Below are 19,149 nucleotides of genomic sequence, written 5' to 3' on the forward strand. Positions count from 1 at the left end.
AGCATCGGGTGTTTTAGACAGGCACAGTAACACAGTTTCACAGAGTTAAACAAATGTAGCATAAACAAAAGTCACAGACCTGAAAACAATATTCCCCAACACTGAAGTACATGCTGTCTTCAACAATGGGAACTTACTTTCCATCTTTGGGGAGGCAGGCAGGGCACTAGCAGTAACCTTCCTTTAGTACTTTAGGAGGCTCTTGGACAATTTTTACTAGCAATTGAAAAGAGTGTGTCTTCTGTTTGGTGTTGGAGCTTTTGTTAGATTGTCTCTGGCTCTTTAAGGGAGCATTGTCAGGCCATTTAAACTTTATATGTATATTTTCATACAAACGTATGTGCATTGTAGAGTGTTTTGAGGTAGATAGTTAATAGTATGATTCCTTATTATTTTCAGGCATCCTTGCTATTGTTTTATCTTCCTCTTTCCTTCTGTATTCATCTTCTTCCCCTCCCTAATAAGATCTTTCTTTTCCCATTTCTCTCATTAAATCACTTATAAATCAATATTAAAGTAGACTTTCCTTATAAATGGAGTCTAAAATAAAATTTGAAACACACAGAGATAGAAAAGAAAATAATGACAGCTGAAAATGTTGATACACATCTATAATCGCAGTTCTTAGAAGGCTGACGCAAGAAGATTATGAGTTTGAGGTCAGTTTGAGCTACAGCTTAAGACCATATCTCAAATAAGCTAAACAACAAACTAAACAATGATTTCAAGAAAAAGCGAGGAGTAGAAGAAATTAAGAAGTAAGCAATGAATATTATGTAGTAGATGTGTAAGATAAGTCTAGAGATTTAATGTATCACATAAGAACTAGAGCTAACAAAATTGTATTTTACTAAGGATTTTCACTGAGCAGACTTTAATTCCTCTTATAAGAAAACAAATCAACTATGTGATAAGTTAACTTCCTTCACTATAACAATAATTTTACTACTTCCATATCTATATATTCCATAATACTGTGTTGTAAGATAAAGTATATAAAATATACATGGTTAAACTTATCTTAAAATGTTAAAGTGATATAGAACTTTTTCACATGAATATTTGCTATACAAATATGTATGTGTAGCTGGGCGGTGGTGGCGCACGCCTTTAATCCCAGCACTCAGGAGGCAGAGGCAGGCGGATCTCTGTGAGTTCTAGACCAGCCTGGTCTACAGAACTAGTTCCAGGACAGGCTCCAAAACCAAAGAGAAACCGTGTCTTGAAAAACCAAAATATATATGTATGTATGTATGTATGTGTTTGGTGTTTTAGATATTTTTGAGTCTCAGCTTTCTCCTACATTTTTTAATTTTTTTTCAGTACTACGATCTTTTTAAGACATTGGCAGACTTGGATGTGTATATGACAAGATGGAAAACTTCAAAAGGGAAAGACAGAAGAAAACCAATTAATAAGCATACACTTTATGGTTAAGGTACCAAATTGAACTAGTTATTTATTAAAGTTTTACTTATCTGTGTATGTGTGTGTATCACATATGTGTGCAGGTTATTGTGGAACAGAAGAGGATACGAGATTCCCTAAAGCTGGAGTTGCAGGCAGTTGTGAGCTTCCAGACACTAAGTGATAGGAGTGGAACTTGGATCCTCTGAGCCATCTCTCTGGGCCCAGCAACAGTTCTGTATATTTCATTGAACTTTTTCAGTTACCTTTTGCTGTCTAACAAGTTAAACTTTGATGGTACAAAAAAATTGTTACAAAATTGTGAGCTAGGACACAATGGGGCTGAGTCATCTGTGTTGCACAATAACTAGTGTCTAAGCTATAGCAACTTGACTAGGTAGAAGAATCTGATATGGCTGTTCTAGAGTCATAAATCGGAATGAGCTTTAGATACTGGCTAGGTGATATGATTAGTTTTGATATCACATCTGCTGGATTTGGACTGTCTAAAGTGACTTCATCACTTACTTGCCTGGTACCAATGACTGAAGATCTGAAATGGCCCTCATTATCTAGGGATCCCCATGGCTGTCTTAGTGATATAGTTAGAATTTGAAATGCTTCCTCCAAAATGTATGTGTGTTGAAGTCTTGGGTCCCACGTGGTACAATTATTTTGAGTTCTAGGAACTTTATAAGGTGAAGCCTATCTGGAGGAAGTAGGTCACCAGAGGCATGTTATTAATGGCTCTATCTATCTCAAGCTTTTTTCTATATATTGTCTACTTCTTATTGGTCATAAAGTGAACAACCTTCTCCTCCTGTTAATCATCTTCTTCTCCTCCTCTTACTCACACACTCCAACCACCATGGTGTTCAACCTCATTCAAGTCCAAAGTAATAGATCCAATCAACTATGAACAAATACCTATGAAACTGTGAGTCAAAATAAATAATCTCCCTCTTTAATTTGTTCTATCAGTTATTTTGGCCACAGGTGTGGAATAATAACACACATACCTCAGCTACCTCACCGAATGGTAGAATCAAGCTAGTTGAACTCATTATATACTAACTATACCCATCCTGCTCATAGTGTATGTGGTAGTTTGAATAAGCTGAGTCCATAGGCTTTGAATGATATGAACCCCATAAGCACATATATTTGAATGCTTAGGGAGTAGAAATATTGTTGGAGCAGGTGTGGCTTTGTTGGAGAAAGGGTGTTACTGGGGGTGGGCTTTGAGTTTTCAGTAACTCAAGTCAGGCCCAGCAGCTCACTTTCTTTCTGTTGCCTGCAGATCCAGATGTAGAGCTCTCAGTTCCTTCTCTAGCACTATGACCTCATGCATGCTGCCATACTCTCCACCATGGCGATAATGGACTACACCTCTGGAACTGTAAACCAGCCCCATTTAAATATTTTCTTTTATAAGATTTACTGTAGTCCATCCTCAGAGAGGTTAGATAACAAGGAGGATTCATGAATAGGGCAAGACACCCAGATCCCCCTGATAAAAAGAAATCAAGATTTCACAAGTGAACTGAGGAAGGGTCAAAACAGGAGCATGAGTCATCAGGTTGCAGATGGGGAGAGAGTACTGATGGGAAAGAGGAGGCCATTTCAGGGTTAGGTAAAAACTTGACACAAAAGAATCTCCAGGAATCTACAAGAAAGACCCCAGTCTAGACTGCTAGTAATAGCAGATACATAGCCTGATCTGGCCATCTCCTGTGACCAGATTGGTGCCTAGCCCAGTTATCATCACAAAGGTATCATACAACAACTGGTGGAAATAGATGTAGACACACAGCCAAACATTAGGCAGAGTTTGAGGGAATCCTGTAGAAGAGGAGAAGAAAGGATTACAGAAGTCAGAGGGATCAAGGACACCACAAAAAAAAAAAAAAAACCTCACAGAACCAACTAACCTGGGCTCTTATGGGCCCATAGAGACTGAACAGACAACCAAGGAGCTTGCAGGGGACTGCCCTAGGCACTTTGCCCATATGTTATACTTATGTAACTTGGTCCTTTTGTGGCATTCCTAACAGTGGGAGTCTGCCTCAAAGCTGTCTCTGACTCTTTTGCAGGCCTTTTGGATCACGCTCTTTATACTGAATCACTTTGCCCAGCTTTAAAACATGGGGAAGTACTTAGTCTTACTGCAACTTGCTATGCCATGTTTTGTTGGTATTCATGGGAGACCTGCTCTTTCCTAAACAGAACCAGAGGAGGAGTGGATTGGGGGTGGGAACAAAGGAAGGATGGTGGAGAGAGACTGGAAGGAGAGGGAGAAGGGGAAACTATGGCTGTATGGAAAATAAGTAAATAAATTTATTTTTTAAAAAATAAAAAGTGAGTTTCTGTGGTAATAGTGTCTCTTCAGAGCAGTAGAACACTGACTATGACAGAAGTTGGTGTCAAGAGTGGGATATTGTTGTGACACACATGATCACACTTCTTGTTGGAAGTATAGACTTTGGACTTTAACTTAGAAAAGCAGTCAAATGCTTAAAGTAGGCCTTAATGAACCATACTAGCAATGCTGGGAACAATGTAGATTATGAGGAGCCAGCTCAAGAAGAGAAGGTTTCAGGGGAGAAGAATATTAGTAAATGGCCTAGAGATTGTTCTTGTGATATTTTGGTCAAGAATGTGACTAGTTTCTGTCTTTATCCAAAAAGAAAAGAAAGAAAAAGAAAACTACCTAAAGCTAAATTGCGGAGTTTTAGATTAACAGCATTGGCAAAGGTGATGTTAAGAGATTCTGGCAATTTTGTCTGCTTCCACTATCCAGAAGGATAACAATATGTTTTTCTTCGGGTTTACCTTCTTATTTAGCTTCTCTAAGATCACAAATTATAGGCTCAATGTCCTTTATTTATGGCTAGAAACCAATTATGAGTGAGTACATCCCATGTTCATCTTTTTAGGTCTGGTTTACCTCACTCAGGATAGTATTTTCTATTTCCATCCATTTGCATGCAAAATTCAAGGTGTCATTGTTTTTTACCACTGAGTAGTACTCTAATATGTACGGTTATTAGCAATCACTCTTATGCAGATCTGTAAAGAAAAGGAGAAACCTGGATAAAGATGAATATAAAACATGAAGTTTGAGGACAAAAGGAGAAGCAGGAGGTGTAATGAACTTAATCTAGTACTCAAGGACATAAAAAGTTTAAAGAGAAACCTGAGGTTAAATGGAATAAAGGAAGTGGTAATCTCAAGGCAAGAACCCATCCAGCTAAACTTCCAATTTTTGAAAAGGAATTAAAGAAAAGCTTAAGCACTGGAAGAAATCATTGAAAACAGAAAGATGGTGAAACTGTACTTGAACAAGGGGGACATAGTCCAGCCTCAGAAGGCAGAAGAACTTGGCATTTTTTGGCCATGTGCTTAGGGCTTTAGACTCAAGAATAAAAAGAAAGAAATTGGGGAATCTTCCACTGAAGCAAGGCACTTGTCAGGGATGTCCCTGAATGGAGGCCCAGAGAAGCCACTGCATGAAGCTGTGAAGATGATTGTGTTGGGAAACCCAAGATGTTGGAGATTCCAGAACCATGGGGTACCTGCTGAGGAAAGCTGCAGGCTGGATATGGAAGCAGTCCAAGAAAAAGAAGTGTACTGTAGTCAACAAAGCTGAAAAGACTTGGAGATCTGAAGAGTGATTTGATATAAGACATAGAGATGCAGAATTAGGAGCTTGTCCTGACGGTTTCAGGTTTTGATTTGGTCCAGTATTGTAGTGGCATTTCATTTGTATTTTAATAAATGAAGCTTGCCTGAAGATCAGAAAAGTAAAACAACCTCACTGTCCAGTGTTACAGAACAGGCAGAAAGAACACGCACCTTTAATACCAGTAGCCACACTAGCTTGCCATAGAAACCAGATGGTAATAGTGCACGCCCTTAATCCCAGAACTAGAGAGGATTATAAAACAGGAGACAGCTATCAGTCTCAGTCTCATTCTGAGGTTTCTTAGGGGGCAGGATCACTATTTTCAGACTGAGGTCAAAGTAAAAGCCAGTAGCTGGCTGCTTTCCTTTTTTGGTCTTCAAGTTCAACCCCAATATCTGTCTCTGAGTTTCACAGTATCCTGCTTCACAGTATTTCTTCAGTGTGGCCCTTTTCCTCCTTTTTTTGGATGGCAACATATATTCTGTGCCCTTGCATGTTGTAAGTATGAGATCTGTTTTTGGATTGTGATTTTACAGGGGTTTATAATTTAGAACTTGCCATGAGTCTCAGAAAAGGCTTTGAACTTTTAAACAGTGTTGGTACTGTTATAGACTATAGGGACATTTGAAGTTGAACTTAATGCATTTTTGCATTGTGATATGACTACAAGTGTATGGGAGCCAGGGAGTGGGGTGGGGTAATTTGAATAAGAATGGACCCATAGGCTCATATATCTGAAAGTTTAGGAAGTGGAAATATAGTTGAAGCAGGTGTGGTCTTGTTGAAGAAAGTGTGTTACTGGGAGTGAGTTTTGAGGTTTCAGAAGCCCAAGCCAGGCCCAGAGGCTCTTTCTCTTTATGCTGCCTGCAGATCCAGATGTAGAACTCTCAGCTTCTTCTTTCAGCATCATGTTTGCCTGCATCCTTTCACATTTCCTGTCATAACAATTATGGACTAAACCTCTGAAACTATAGCAATCTCCAGTTAAATGTTTTTTATAAGATTTACTGTGGCCATGACATCTCTTCTAAGCCATAGAACACTGACTAAAACAGTGCATGTAGAAGCAACAAGCCTTCTTATAAGTCACCATGCATAATTTCCACCATATTCTATTAGTGAAAAGTGAGTCACAGTCCCATTTCAGATTCTGAGGGAAAAGGAATATATGACCCCTTTTCATGGAAGAATAGCTAGTGCGTGTAAGAAGGATAATTGCAAGTGGTTACTGTGGAAACTATGATTATTTCATAAGAGATAAGTCAAATAAACTGGGATTATTTATAAAAAATATAAGCAAAGAAGTAAGTAACTAAACAATATGAAATACCAACTCAGGTTATAGAAAGTTCAGAGATTTTAGTCCTTTATCTTGTAGCCTGTATGAAATCAGTGCTTATCTATTCATTTCTTAGATGCTCTGCTTCTTAAATTCTATAATTTGAAATAATTTTGGAATCATAACAAAATAAATCTCCTTTGGTGAATCAAATGTACTTAATTTATAAAAAGTACTAAGATATTTGTTATAAGTTATGTGTGATTAAGGAATTTCATTTTAAATGTCATATCCATTAACACCATGTTCATGAAATATACCTTCACACATGTTGTATTAAGAAATGTAAAGAAAGTATGTTGTTGTTGAGAATATAAAACATATTATTAAATGCAGAATCTTATTTAATGAATATCCTCAAATTGTCAAAATTACATAGCATAGTTATTTTCACGATCAGATTAATCATCTCATTTGCCACTAATTTACTGATGTATATACAGCAAATTTTCCTCAAAGGGAAATGTGTGACCACAATATTAAATCTTTGTCAACATATCAGTAAAAAGTATGATTATAATTTTTATCTGTTCAAATAATTCATTACTTTATTTTTAATAACTACAAAATGCTACATACTAATAAAAGGTTTTACAGGTCAAATTTACATTTATTGTACTGAAGATAATTGCTACTTACAGTGAAGAAAACTTTCTCACATGTATATATTCATATTTGTTAAATTTGTCTTCTTTACACTCAGATAATTTGAGACAATCTTGATCACTTTCTGTATCTCAAGTCCTATTGTGAATATGCACATCCATGCAGATGCAAGGTGAAGGATGTTGTGTCATGCCTCTATATACTTACAGATAGGGAAGATAGAGTTAAAATACTTAAACAATTATATCAAACAAAACTATATAACAACATAATGAATTGAATAATATATTTGCTCAAATGCCTCCTCTAGTCAAAATACATTAACAAAAGGAAGGAAGTATAAGAGCTGGGAAACTGAAGCAGCTTTCACAGAGGGAGAGGTGGGAGCTGGCTTTCCTCAGTAGATGTCACATCACTACCGACTTGGCAAAGACGTGAAATGAGCATCTGGTCGACAAAGTGCGATTAAGGATAAGTGTAGTAAAACCAATTTGCTCCCGAAAATGGAAGCCCTTGAATACATGGGCAATTTTCTAGGCTATTTTTCCTGTCTCCACCTAATTCTGTTTCACGGCTCATTAAAACTCAGTTGGCAGCTGTGCTCCCTTAGCCCTCAGTTCCCAGTCACTCAGAGCCAGCTCAAGTATCTGCTCTTTCATTAAACAAAGCTTCTCAACAATAATTTTTAAAATGTGTTTACATGCAGATTCTATAAAGAAGTTCTCCAGGCAAAAGACTGTACAAAATATGGGTTTTTAATTTTGCTAATTACCCTAGCCAAAGCTCCTGTTCTTCATTCATTTATTGATTTGTTACTATTTCTATCCAACTCCTTGCAACACTATTCAGTCAGTACCTTCACCTTCTTGGCTAGATGCTATTCTGTTATCACGAATGTGACATTTTGGATCCCTGATGGAAGAAATTGCTCCTTTCTTGAAGACAGAGTTGAAAACATCCCTCACCCCGTGCATTATTCCTCCTATGAAACACCATTGGACCTCTCTTCTGGGTACCAAATGCAGTAGCAGTTGAGTAATCTTCCTAATGAAACCTTTTGTGCTCATGCTCAGTATACCATTCAGATTCCTGTTTATGTATTTGCAATTCTAGTTGCAGTAAAGAGAACCTGAGAGATGACCTGTACATATGAACTACTTAAATAGTTCATTCTGCACCAGAGAAAACCATACTGGGTTCCAGACAGTACCATTTGGAATAAAGCCCACTTCCTCCACTACTTTTTTTTTTGTCCAAATTCATCCAACAGCAATTCTGATTTCCTGTAGAACTACCAACAATATAATAACAATGTGAGTCAATGAAATTGTGTTTTTTCTCTTATAAATTTATAAATTGATATTCTAATTTTATATGTGTATACACATATATGTATATCTAATTTCTATAAAGTACTATAGTGTATTCAAATGACTAATGCCTCACTAGGCTATCAGGAACTCATCTCTGGAATCGGTAAATATGATATTTTTGCCAGGCAAGCACATTTGTGCGTGTGATTTAATAAAGAACTTTGAAATGGAAAGAAAATCTTCCATTATCTACGTAATCCCTAAATGCAATCATCAGGTATTTATTCATTACTATCCTAGAGAAGGCAGAACATTTCAGAAGGTCCCATGTTTTGGATTGCATTTCTGCACTAAATTCTCTTAAAGTCTCACTCTGCTAACTGGGACCATTCAGAGATAGAAGTACATTCTGAACAGAGAACCCTGAGCCTGAACTAGGACCTACATGATCCCTAGCCACAGAATCTCTCCATTAGTCTCTGTTTACCCAGCACACCAGTTGAAGATAATATTGGGATTTGTGCCTTGAGACTGTCTTGGGATCTCACAACTTGGCTTCAAGTTCTATTAGATGCCTAGCAAGTAAATCACTTCTGAGGGTCTATAAAATTTTTCATATTTTTAAAAATACAGTAATAATTTCTAACACAGCAATTGGAAGCTGGTATTCACAGGTGCCTTATGAACGGTAAAGTCTCACAAGTTGTGAACCTTCAGTAGCAAGAGTGGACCACCACAATGGTTCTGACAAGTTCAGAATTCTAGGGATACTAACGGTCTACAGCTAACATGTGGCTTTGAACTCTACATGAGCTTGTGCATTGGCTCTTACCCATCTGTGTTCTTATTACAGTGTCACCTCCCATTTATAGTGACAGATACACTTTAGTCTGTGAACATTCTCAAAGTTATCAAAAAGTAGTCACCAAAAGCTCTCCAAAGGTTTTGTGCTGTGTCAGGCAGTCATTTTATGTCCTCTAAGGACTTTTTAGCCTGCTGCTCTGAAATGCCAAAGGGCATTTCTGATCCTTATCTTCTCTTACTTTCAATATATCAATATGCTAACACTGTATTATCTTCTCTTTTTCCCAGAGTTGACTACGGAACCCAGGGCTTCATGCGTGCTGGGCCTGTGCTCTAGTATTAAAATAATCTTCTTAAAAGTTTTAAGGAATGCAGAACAGGTGGTATATATTCTGTGCATAAATAGCACCACTGTTCCCAATCATCCTACAAAAATCCATGTTTATCATTCTATCTGCCATTAATGCATGGAAGAAAGAAAGGGATGTGGTCAAAATTCAAAGACATCACACTGCTAGAAAAATGGAGGAATAAAGCTGGAAGAGTTCAAAGAAATCTTTGCTTACACTGTGTTGCTTCACATTTATGCTGTGCTTACATTTTCCCACATATCTTGAGACATGTGTTTGTGCCCACAAAAAAGAACAAATATTGCATCAATGTCTATGGAACCAATTGAAATTCAGTACTCACAGGTGTCGCCTGCGTGAATAAGTCTCATAAGTAGTGATAGAACTAAACACATAGTGTTGGGAACCTCCAATAACAAGAAGCTATGCATCATTCCAATTCAAATAGGTTTCAAAGAGCCACAGCATGTGTACATATTGATTGTGGGAAGTAGAAAGTAGTTCAGGAAAGTTAATAAGGAACATACATAAAGAGCATAAAGAGTGGCCTCTGGGCAAGAAAAAGCAGAACTTAAACACTATGAAAAGTTCATATGTATCAATTAAACACCAAACAAATACATAAGTACCTTTTTCTTAAGCATTATTATAAAGTCTCTTCAATGAATCACTGCTTCATAGGAATGAGTACCATTTTGAATGTTTTATTTTGCTTATATGTTCGTTGACTGATTGCAGTGCAGTGCAAGGGAACAAATCCAGGGGTTCGCACATACTAAGCAAGAGCTTCACCACTGAGCTATAGCCTCAGTCAATGCACCAACATACCTTTGTAGTACACTTTTAAATTCAGATCATTTATATACACAAGGTGCACACACATGCACAAACATTCACAAACACATGCATATTAGGGATCCAAGGCTCCTACACACTCTAGATGTAGCGCGCAACTCTGCCAGCAGAGAAGACGACCACAACAGGATTCTTCTTGGGAGTACTTTATTGGAGAGCAGAAGACTGAAGATAAGATGGAGGCGAAAAGACCCCGAGCCCGACCGCGCGGGGGAATATATACAGCTCCTGGTCCGCCTATGATGCGTCATTGCTTGATTGGCTCGGCTCACACTGAGGCGATAGTGTGAGCAAGACGTGTGAGCAATTGATAGGTGGAATTCAAACCACTCTTGGGCCAGAGGCGAATGTGCACAGAAGTTGTTTACTAACTAGGGACAACTAGCAAATGGCGGCAACGGGCTTAGTGCCAGACCCTGAGAACATGACAGCGCCGGGGCGCGCGGAGCGCCGTGGCGCGCTACACCTAGAAGCAACTCTGTAAGTACTACCTCATTTAATGCCATGAAGGGAGTATTATGAATCACATTAAAAACATTAAAGAACTGTGATTCAGGGGAAAATAAAATTGTCAAGTATTGTAGAACAATCTTTTTGTACACTGTGCAGACGTGTTGCTCCCATTGGTTTAATAAAAAGCTAAATGGCCAATAGCTAGGCCAGAAGAGGTTAGGCTGGACTTGAGGACAGGTAGAGAGTTTACTGAAATGAACAAAACTGGAGTTGTTAGGAGACTCATAGAGAAGCAAGATGAACTTGCCATGCCAAAAAAAAAAAAAAAGTATCAAGCCATGTTGTAGTATATAGATTTTAAAAATATATGGGTTCATTTAAGTTGTAAGAGCTAGTTAGTAACAAGCCACTGACTGATTATTTATAATTAGTAATAAGTCTCCGTGTGGTTATTTGGGAGCTGGCTGGTGGGATTGAAAATTTTGCCACATACAGATTATATAGCTAATAAGACATGAAACCATATTTGATATTCATCTGATTAAAAAACAATTTCTTTGTATGTACATGAAATCAACATACAGTCCAGATTATAAGACACCATACTCAGCCATCTAAAAGCACTTATAAAATATATCCATGCTGAAGGTCCAGCACAAATCTTCTGGATCTGTCAGAGAATTTGTTGGAAGGTTTCTCAGTTGATTCTACCCAAATCACCATTACATGGTAAATACCTGACAATGCTTGCCTCCCACCCAGTGAATGTACTATGTGTGTATAAGGAGAGTGGATAATCTGCTGCTCTAAAATGGGAAGCTCTACATACATATGTCAGGCACATTTGTTCCAAAGTGTAGTTCAAGTCTACTACTTTCTTGTGCAGGTTCTGTCTGGTTTACCTGTCCACTGGTGAAACTGAGTATCCAAGTCCCTCACTACTTCCATATTGCTTTCCATTTTTTCATGGCCAGTCATATTTATTTTATATATTTAGCTGCTCTAGTGTTGTATATTTATATCATTGTTTCAACTGGGCCCTTTAACACTAAATAATGACCTTCTTTGCCGTATGATAATTTATAATTTTAAATTGCATTTCTTGATGACTTTTGATATTGACCATATTTCCACATTCTTATTTACAATTCATATATTATTTTAAAGCTATGAATATAGTTCAGCTCAGTGATAGGAAACTTACCTAGGATGCAAGAGGCTGTAGGTTCAATCACCAGCACCAAAAACACATATATCATCTTTGGTGAAGAATTTATTAAATATTTTGCTCATGTTTTGATTGGATGGTTTTCTTATTTCTGAATTTTCAATATTCTGATTTCAAATTTTTTGTTAGATTTGTTCTTGGGAATCTGTGAAGGCTGTAGAAACAAGTATTACATATGGATACTCAAGTTTCTTTTTTTAAAAAATATTTATTTATTCATTATGTATAATATATTCTGTCTGTGTTATGCCTGCAGGTCAGAAGAGGGCACCAGATCCCATTACAGATGGTTGTGAGCCACCATGTGGTTTCTGGGAATTGAACTCAGGACCTTTGGAAAAGCAGGCAATGCTCTTAACCTCTGAGCCATCTCTCCAGCCCCGATACTCAAGTTTCTTGTCCAAAATAGTATGACATTTTTTATAGAACCTATATGCAACCTCCAAAATACCCTAAAGTACCTCTACGATACTTATAATGACAAATGTAAGTTTTTAAAATGTCACTAAACATTCAATCATGGTGCAAATTTTAGAATAACATTTTCAGGAACTAGTGATATAGTCTCATAATTGAGTGCCTATCTGGCATCTATAGACCCAGGGTTCAATACTCAGCACTACAATCAATCAATCAGTGTATACTTTTAATCCACAGTTGGTTGAATCCACAGCTGTGTGAAACCCACAGATATGGAGACCCAAGTGTGTTTGTCTTTTTCTTATCCCAGTAGGGTACAATGAAGGTGCCTTTTAAGTGTGCCTTGCCTTCAACTTTGAATCCTGTTAAATCTCCCCCATGTAAATGCTTATGATTTCGCAATCTGCTTCCAATACTTGAAGAATGTGTGTAACTTACAGATGGCTCTCTCATTTTCATTGTCCTTTTATTAAATTTTGACTTCACTTTTGTATACCGCAATCAGAACCCCAGTACAACAGAACTGCAGCTTTCCCCACTCAGTTTCTACAGGACTTGTTCTTTTCATTGGACAGTGTTTCAAATAAAGTCAGCCTTCTCAGGTAGAGTATGGCTTCAAAGAGCATCACATCTTTCTAGGAAGTAATGTAAGTCTATAGTTAGTGAAAGTGACTGGATCAAATATTCAAATAAGAAAATAGAAATAAATGCGAAACATATAAAATATTAATTATATGTATTCAAGTAAAGAACAAGATAGACCGACCTATAAACTTTCATGCCAGTAACTTTCACTGTAGGTCATGTTAAAGTTATCACCAACCTAGAGTATATTTGTAGATATATAAATATATGATCTTTTAATATTTGTGACAAGATACAGCTTAATTAATTTGGATTCTGCACAGATGGTTCATGATTCAGTGAGTATTTAACCACTATTTTAAACAGTGGTCACTGATATATGGTATAAAACTTGGTTCTGCTGGATTCTCACCTCGACCCACAGAGGTCAGAAAATTAAGAAATAACCTTCCTCAACACCCAGCAATACCACTTTTGGGTACATACCCAAAGGATGCTCAATCATACCACAAGGACATGTGCTCAACTATGCTCTTAACAGCATTATTTGTCATAGCCAGAACCTATAAACAACCTGTATACAACCCAAATGCCCCTTGACCAAAGAATGGATAAGGAAAATGTGGTAGATTTACAAAACAGAGTACTACAAAAAAAAAAAAAAAAAAAAAAAAAAAAAAAAAAAAGTGACATCTGGTACGGGACAATTGTCTATATTCTGTCAATTATGTTTTAATTAAATACTGATTGGCCAGTAGCTAGGCAGGAAGTATAGGCAGGACAACCAGACAGGAAGTATAGGCAGAACAACCAGACAGGAAGTAGAGGCAGGTCAATGAGAATAGGAGAATTCTGGGAAGAAGAAAGCCCATTCCTCCCCAGTCCTGCCCAAACAACAAAGAAGGAAGATGTGACCTGCCCCGCTGAAAAAGGTACTGAGGCATGTGACTAACATATACTAGAATAATGGGCTAATATAAGTTATGAAAGTTAATAAGAAGCCTGAGCTAATGGGCCAATCATTTTATAACTTATGTAGACCTCTGTGTGATTTCCTTTGGGACTTAATGATTGTGGGACTGGGCATTTTAGCTTTATGTTTTGTCTTCACAGCTCCAAGCCCTGCATTCTCAAGGGTTCTCTATGGGATATCTGACACTGTTTGCATTCACAAGCTTTCCTTTAAAATCTGAGCTAACTTCAATGATCATATAAATCTTCTTGGGTCTTTGATGGAGTTGAAGAAAAGGGATTTATACTAATAGTTTTCCTTAGTTATGATAAAATATAAAATATATATAAATATTGTAACTTCAATTCTTGCTTGATACTTGTTTTGTTGTAGGTAATCTTTCTATGTTAAAGTTAAAACCATTTTTATTTAAACAGAAAAAAGGAGATGATGTGGAATTTCCCTATGTATACTATGAAAATGTTTTATTAACATTGGTTAATAAAGAATCTGCTTTGGCCTATGACAGGGCAGAATATAGTCAGGCTAGAAGAGATATAAATAGAAAGTAGGTAGAGTCAGAAAGATGCCATGTAGCTGCCAAAGGAGAAAGATGCCCAGAATCTTTCCAGTAGGCCACAGCCTCGTGGTGATACACAGATTAATAGAAATGGATTAATTTAAGATGTAAGCATTACTTAATAAGAATTTTGAGCTAAAAGGCCAAACGGTGCTGTAATTAATATACTTTCTGTGTGATTACTCAGGTCTGGGTGACCAGAAATGAAAGAGCAGTCTCCGTTTACACTAAAGTTCATATGAAACTACAAAAGACCTGGGGTAACCAAAACAATCCTGAACAAACAAGAAAAATACTAGAAGAACTACCCTTCAGATCTTAAAATGTAGTGCAGAGCTATAGTAACAAGAGACAGTATGGTACTGATACAGAACAGATATGCAGACCAATTGACCAAAGACAAATACCCAAATAAGAATACATGTAACTTCATCCATTTAATATTTGACATTTCAACAGTGATGGGAAAACTAGATGTCCACATGCAGGAAATGAAATTAGACCCATATCTACCACCTTGCACAGAAGCTAATTCCAAATCAATCAAAGATCTAAACACTGAAAGTGATAGAGAAAAAAAAACAGCCAGTACCCTACATAAAGTAGGTGTGGAAACAGACTTTCTGTATAGGATTCCATTTGCCTAAGAATTAATGCCATCACATTGACAAGTAGGATTTCATAAAACTAAAAAGATTATGTACAGCTAAAGAAACAATCATGTAGAGAGGAAACCCATTGAGTAGGAGAGAATTTTTGCCAGCTGTATACCTGACAGAGGATTAATACCCAGAAACATAGTCTCTGACTCTTTATCTGACTTTTGGAACCCCACTTCTCATACTAGGTCACCTTGTTCAGCCTTAATACATGGGGAGGTGCTTAGTCTTACCGCAACCTGATATGTTATGTTTTATTAATGCTCATAAGAGACCATTTCATAGAAGTGGAAGAAGAGGGGGTTTGGTGAGGGGCGAATAGGAGATAGGGACTGGGAGGAGAAGATGGGGTCAGAGAGGGGAAGGCTGAAGCCAGGATATAAAATAAATAGATGAATAAAAAATAGTGTTAAAAAAGAAATAAAAAATGACCCATTCAAAAGTAGGACTAAGATTCTATCACAAGGACATTTGCTCAACTATGTTCATAGCAGCTTTATTGATGATACCCAAAAAGAGCAGCCTAAATGTTCCTCAATTGAAGAATGGATAAAGGAAAGGTGGCACATTTACACAATGGAGTATTATTCAGCTGTTAAAAACAATGACATGGGGGCCTGGAGAGATGGCTCAGAGGTTAAGAGCATTGCGTGCTCTTCCAAAGGACCCGAGTTTGATTCCCAGCAACCACATGATGGCTCACAACCATCTGTAATGAGGTCTGGTGTCCTCTTCTAGCTTGCAGGCATACATGCAAACAGAATATTGTATCCATAACAAATAAATATAAAAAACAATGACATCAGGAAATTTTCAGGCAAATGGCTGGAACTAGACAAAGCCATTCCAAGTGAAGGAACCCAGATAAGAAATACAAACATGGTATATACTCCTTTATAAGTGAAGATATTGGCTGTAAAGTAAAGGACAACCATACTACAATCTACAGACCCCGAACGTCTAGGTAACAAGGTGACCTCAAGAAGGAAGGCATGCATCTCACTGTGAAGGGGAAATAGAATAGACTGAAGGAGGACGAGAGGGATCTGGATAAGGTGGGGATGAGAACAGAAGGAATCTGTAGTGAGTCTTCCTCTAACCCGCCAGCTAGATCCCAAATAACAACACAGAGACTCATCATTTATTATGAAAGTTCAACCTCAGTTTAGGCTTGCCTTGCTAGCTTTTATTACTTAAATTAACTCATTTATTTTAATCTTCATTCTGTCAAGTAACTCATTACCTCATCTCTTTGTACATGCTGCTTCCTCCGTGTCTGGCTGGTGTCTCTGTCTTCTTTTTCCCAAAGTTCTTTTGCTGCTCATAAGTCTCACTTGTACCTCCTGCCTACCTATTGGCCATTCAGCTTTTTATTACACCAATCATAGCAATACATTGTAACACAGTGTGCAAATATCTCATAACAGGGATCATGTTTGGGGAGGGTGGAGGGAGAGAGTATTGAGAGAGAAAACTGGAATGAAGGGTTCTCTGCCATGAGCTAGTAACCTGGTGCAATGGAAACTCCCTGGAATCTATGAGGGTTCCCTTAGCTAAGATTCCTAACAATGGGGGCTATGGAGCCTGAACTAGCCATCTCCTGTAGCCAGGCAAGACTTCAAGTGAAGGGATTGGGACACCAGCCCAGCAACAAACCCTTTGACCTACAATTTGACATGAGTACAAGATGTGCTGGAGTAAAGAGGGCAAAGACATTTTTTTAAATAATTAACTAAATAGAAATAAATACAGGAAGAAAGAAAGAAAAAAACTGGCCTGGGACCAGAACAAAAAGTTTCTCAAAAGACAAAAAAATATTGGCTAAGAAATATCTTGCCCGCCCGCCCGCGGCTCCCCTGCCCAGGCCAGGAGGCCCAGATGGGGGAACCCCAGACTGGGCCCCCCCCCGGATGATGGCGGGGCCTGGACGGGCAGTGAGAAAGGCAGCGAGGAGGGCACTGGAGGCAGTGAGGGTGTTGGAGGTGATGGGGCCCTGATGCAGAGGGTGTGTGGAGCTCCGACATCGAGCAGAGTTTTCAAGAGGCCCTGGCCATATATCCTCCGTGTGGCCGATGCAAGATCATCTTGTCAGATGAGGGCAGGATGTATGGCAGGAATGAACTCATTTCCCGTTACACCAAGCTGAGGACAGGGAAGACGAGAACTCGCAAGCAGGTCTCGAGTCACATCCAGGTTTTGGCTAGAAGGAAATCGAGAGAAATTCAGTCCAAGCTGAAGGACCAAATCTCCAAAGACAAGGCCTTCCAGACTATGGTTACCATGTCTTCGGCACAGCTCAGACGTGAAGCCTTTCTTCCAGACACCGTTCTCCGTGTCACTATCCACCAACATACCAGGGTATGAGCCGCCCCCAGCCCTCTCACCCCTGCCCCCGCCTGCTCCATCTCCCCCAGCCTGGCAGGCTCGGGGCCCGCTGGTAGAGTTCTCAACACAGTTGGCTCGTTCCAGATCAGTCAACAGTGCCCCAGCCCTGGAGCGCCGCCCCTGGAGAGTGTGGATGTGCGACAGATCTATGACAAGTTCCCCGAGAAAAAGGGTGGCCTCCCGGAGCTGCCTTCTTCCTGGTCAAGTTCTGGGCAGACCTGAATTGGGGCCCAAGTGACGAAGAGGCAGGGACCAGTGGAGGCAGCGGTGGCTTCTATGGAGTGAGCAGCCAGTATAAGAGCCGGGAGCTCATGACACTTACCTGCTCCTCCAAGGTCTGCTCCTTTGGCAAGCAAGTGGTGGAGAAGGTGGAGACAGAGTGGGCCTAGCTGGAGGATGGACGCTTTGTGTACCGCCTGATGCGCTCCCCCATGTGTGAGTACCTGGTTAACTTCCTGCACAAGCTGCAGCAGCTGCCCAAGCACTACATGATGAACAGTGTCTTGGAGAACTTCGCCATCCTCCAGGTGGTAACCAACAGGGATACTCAGGAATTGCTGCTGTACACTGCCTACATCTTTGAGGTCTCCACCAGTGAACACGGAGCCCAACACCATATCCACCGCCTGGTCAGGAACTGATGGGACCCCACTGTTGGTTGTCCTCAGAACACCCCCTTCCTAGGAAGGAGCCTTTGGCTCTCCTTGTACCCCTCATTTGGAGAGAGAGCTATGATAAAGAGGCCTGATTTCAAGCTTGAGCAAGATGGACTGGCTCCTATTAGAGGGGAACCCTAAAACTTGTTGAGCTGAATGAGCTGACCTCACAGGGAGCATTTGACAGGACCCTACACTCTTGGGCATCAGGGATTGGGGATAGGAGTGCATGCCCACAGGTACAGCACTGGTCTCTCAGTTCTACAGGGCCCCTCTGTGCTCTTCTGCAGAAGGGAGCTGGGCAGTGTGGGAGACATTACTCATTGCCTTGTACCCTTCCTGTTTTCCACCCGCCCCGTGTCTGCCTCTCCCCCACACCTTTTCTCTGATCTGGGATGTCACGATTGGAGATAACGGCTTCCCAGATGGGGGCAGAATGAAGTGGGACCTGAATTTTTTTAATATAAGGAGATATTTATACACTGTTAAGATTAATGTTATCTCAGCTAGGGTAAGCAGTGGGGTGGGACTTCTTAATCTCATCCCCATTTTAAGTGAGCCTCAGACCACCCTGCTACCTTCCTTTCCCCAACAGTGATGCTTTATGTTCCGAAGGAGAATAAAACTATTTTTACCAAAAAAATTAAATAAATAAATAAAATAAATATCTCAAAAATTGTTCACCATATCTAGCAATTAGAAAAATACAAATCAAAACAACTCTAAGATTTTATCTTATCATAGTCACAATGGCAAAGATCAAAAAAACAACCTACAACAATGTTGAAGAGGATGTGGGGGGCAATGAAACTTTCATTCGCTGCTGCTAGAATTGTCAACTGTTGCAGCCACTCTGGAAATCCTCATGGAGG

At 39.1% G+C, this 19,149-nt stretch overlaps 1 pseudogene; it reads left to right on the forward strand.

Moving 5' to 3' along the window:
* Nucleotides 1-16,804: 16,804 nt before the first annotated feature.
* On the forward strand, nucleotides 16,805-18,262 carry LOC130868332 (transcriptional enhancer factor TEF-4-like; annotated as a pseudogene).
* The last annotated feature ends 887 nt before the right edge of the window (nucleotides 18,263-19,149 follow it).

The sequence above is a fragment of the Chionomys nivalis genome, chromosome X, assembly GCF_950005125.1.
Source record: "Chionomys nivalis chromosome X, mChiNiv1.1, whole genome shotgun sequence".
Taxonomy (NCBI): domain Eukaryota; kingdom Metazoa; phylum Chordata; class Mammalia; order Rodentia; family Cricetidae; genus Chionomys; species Chionomys nivalis.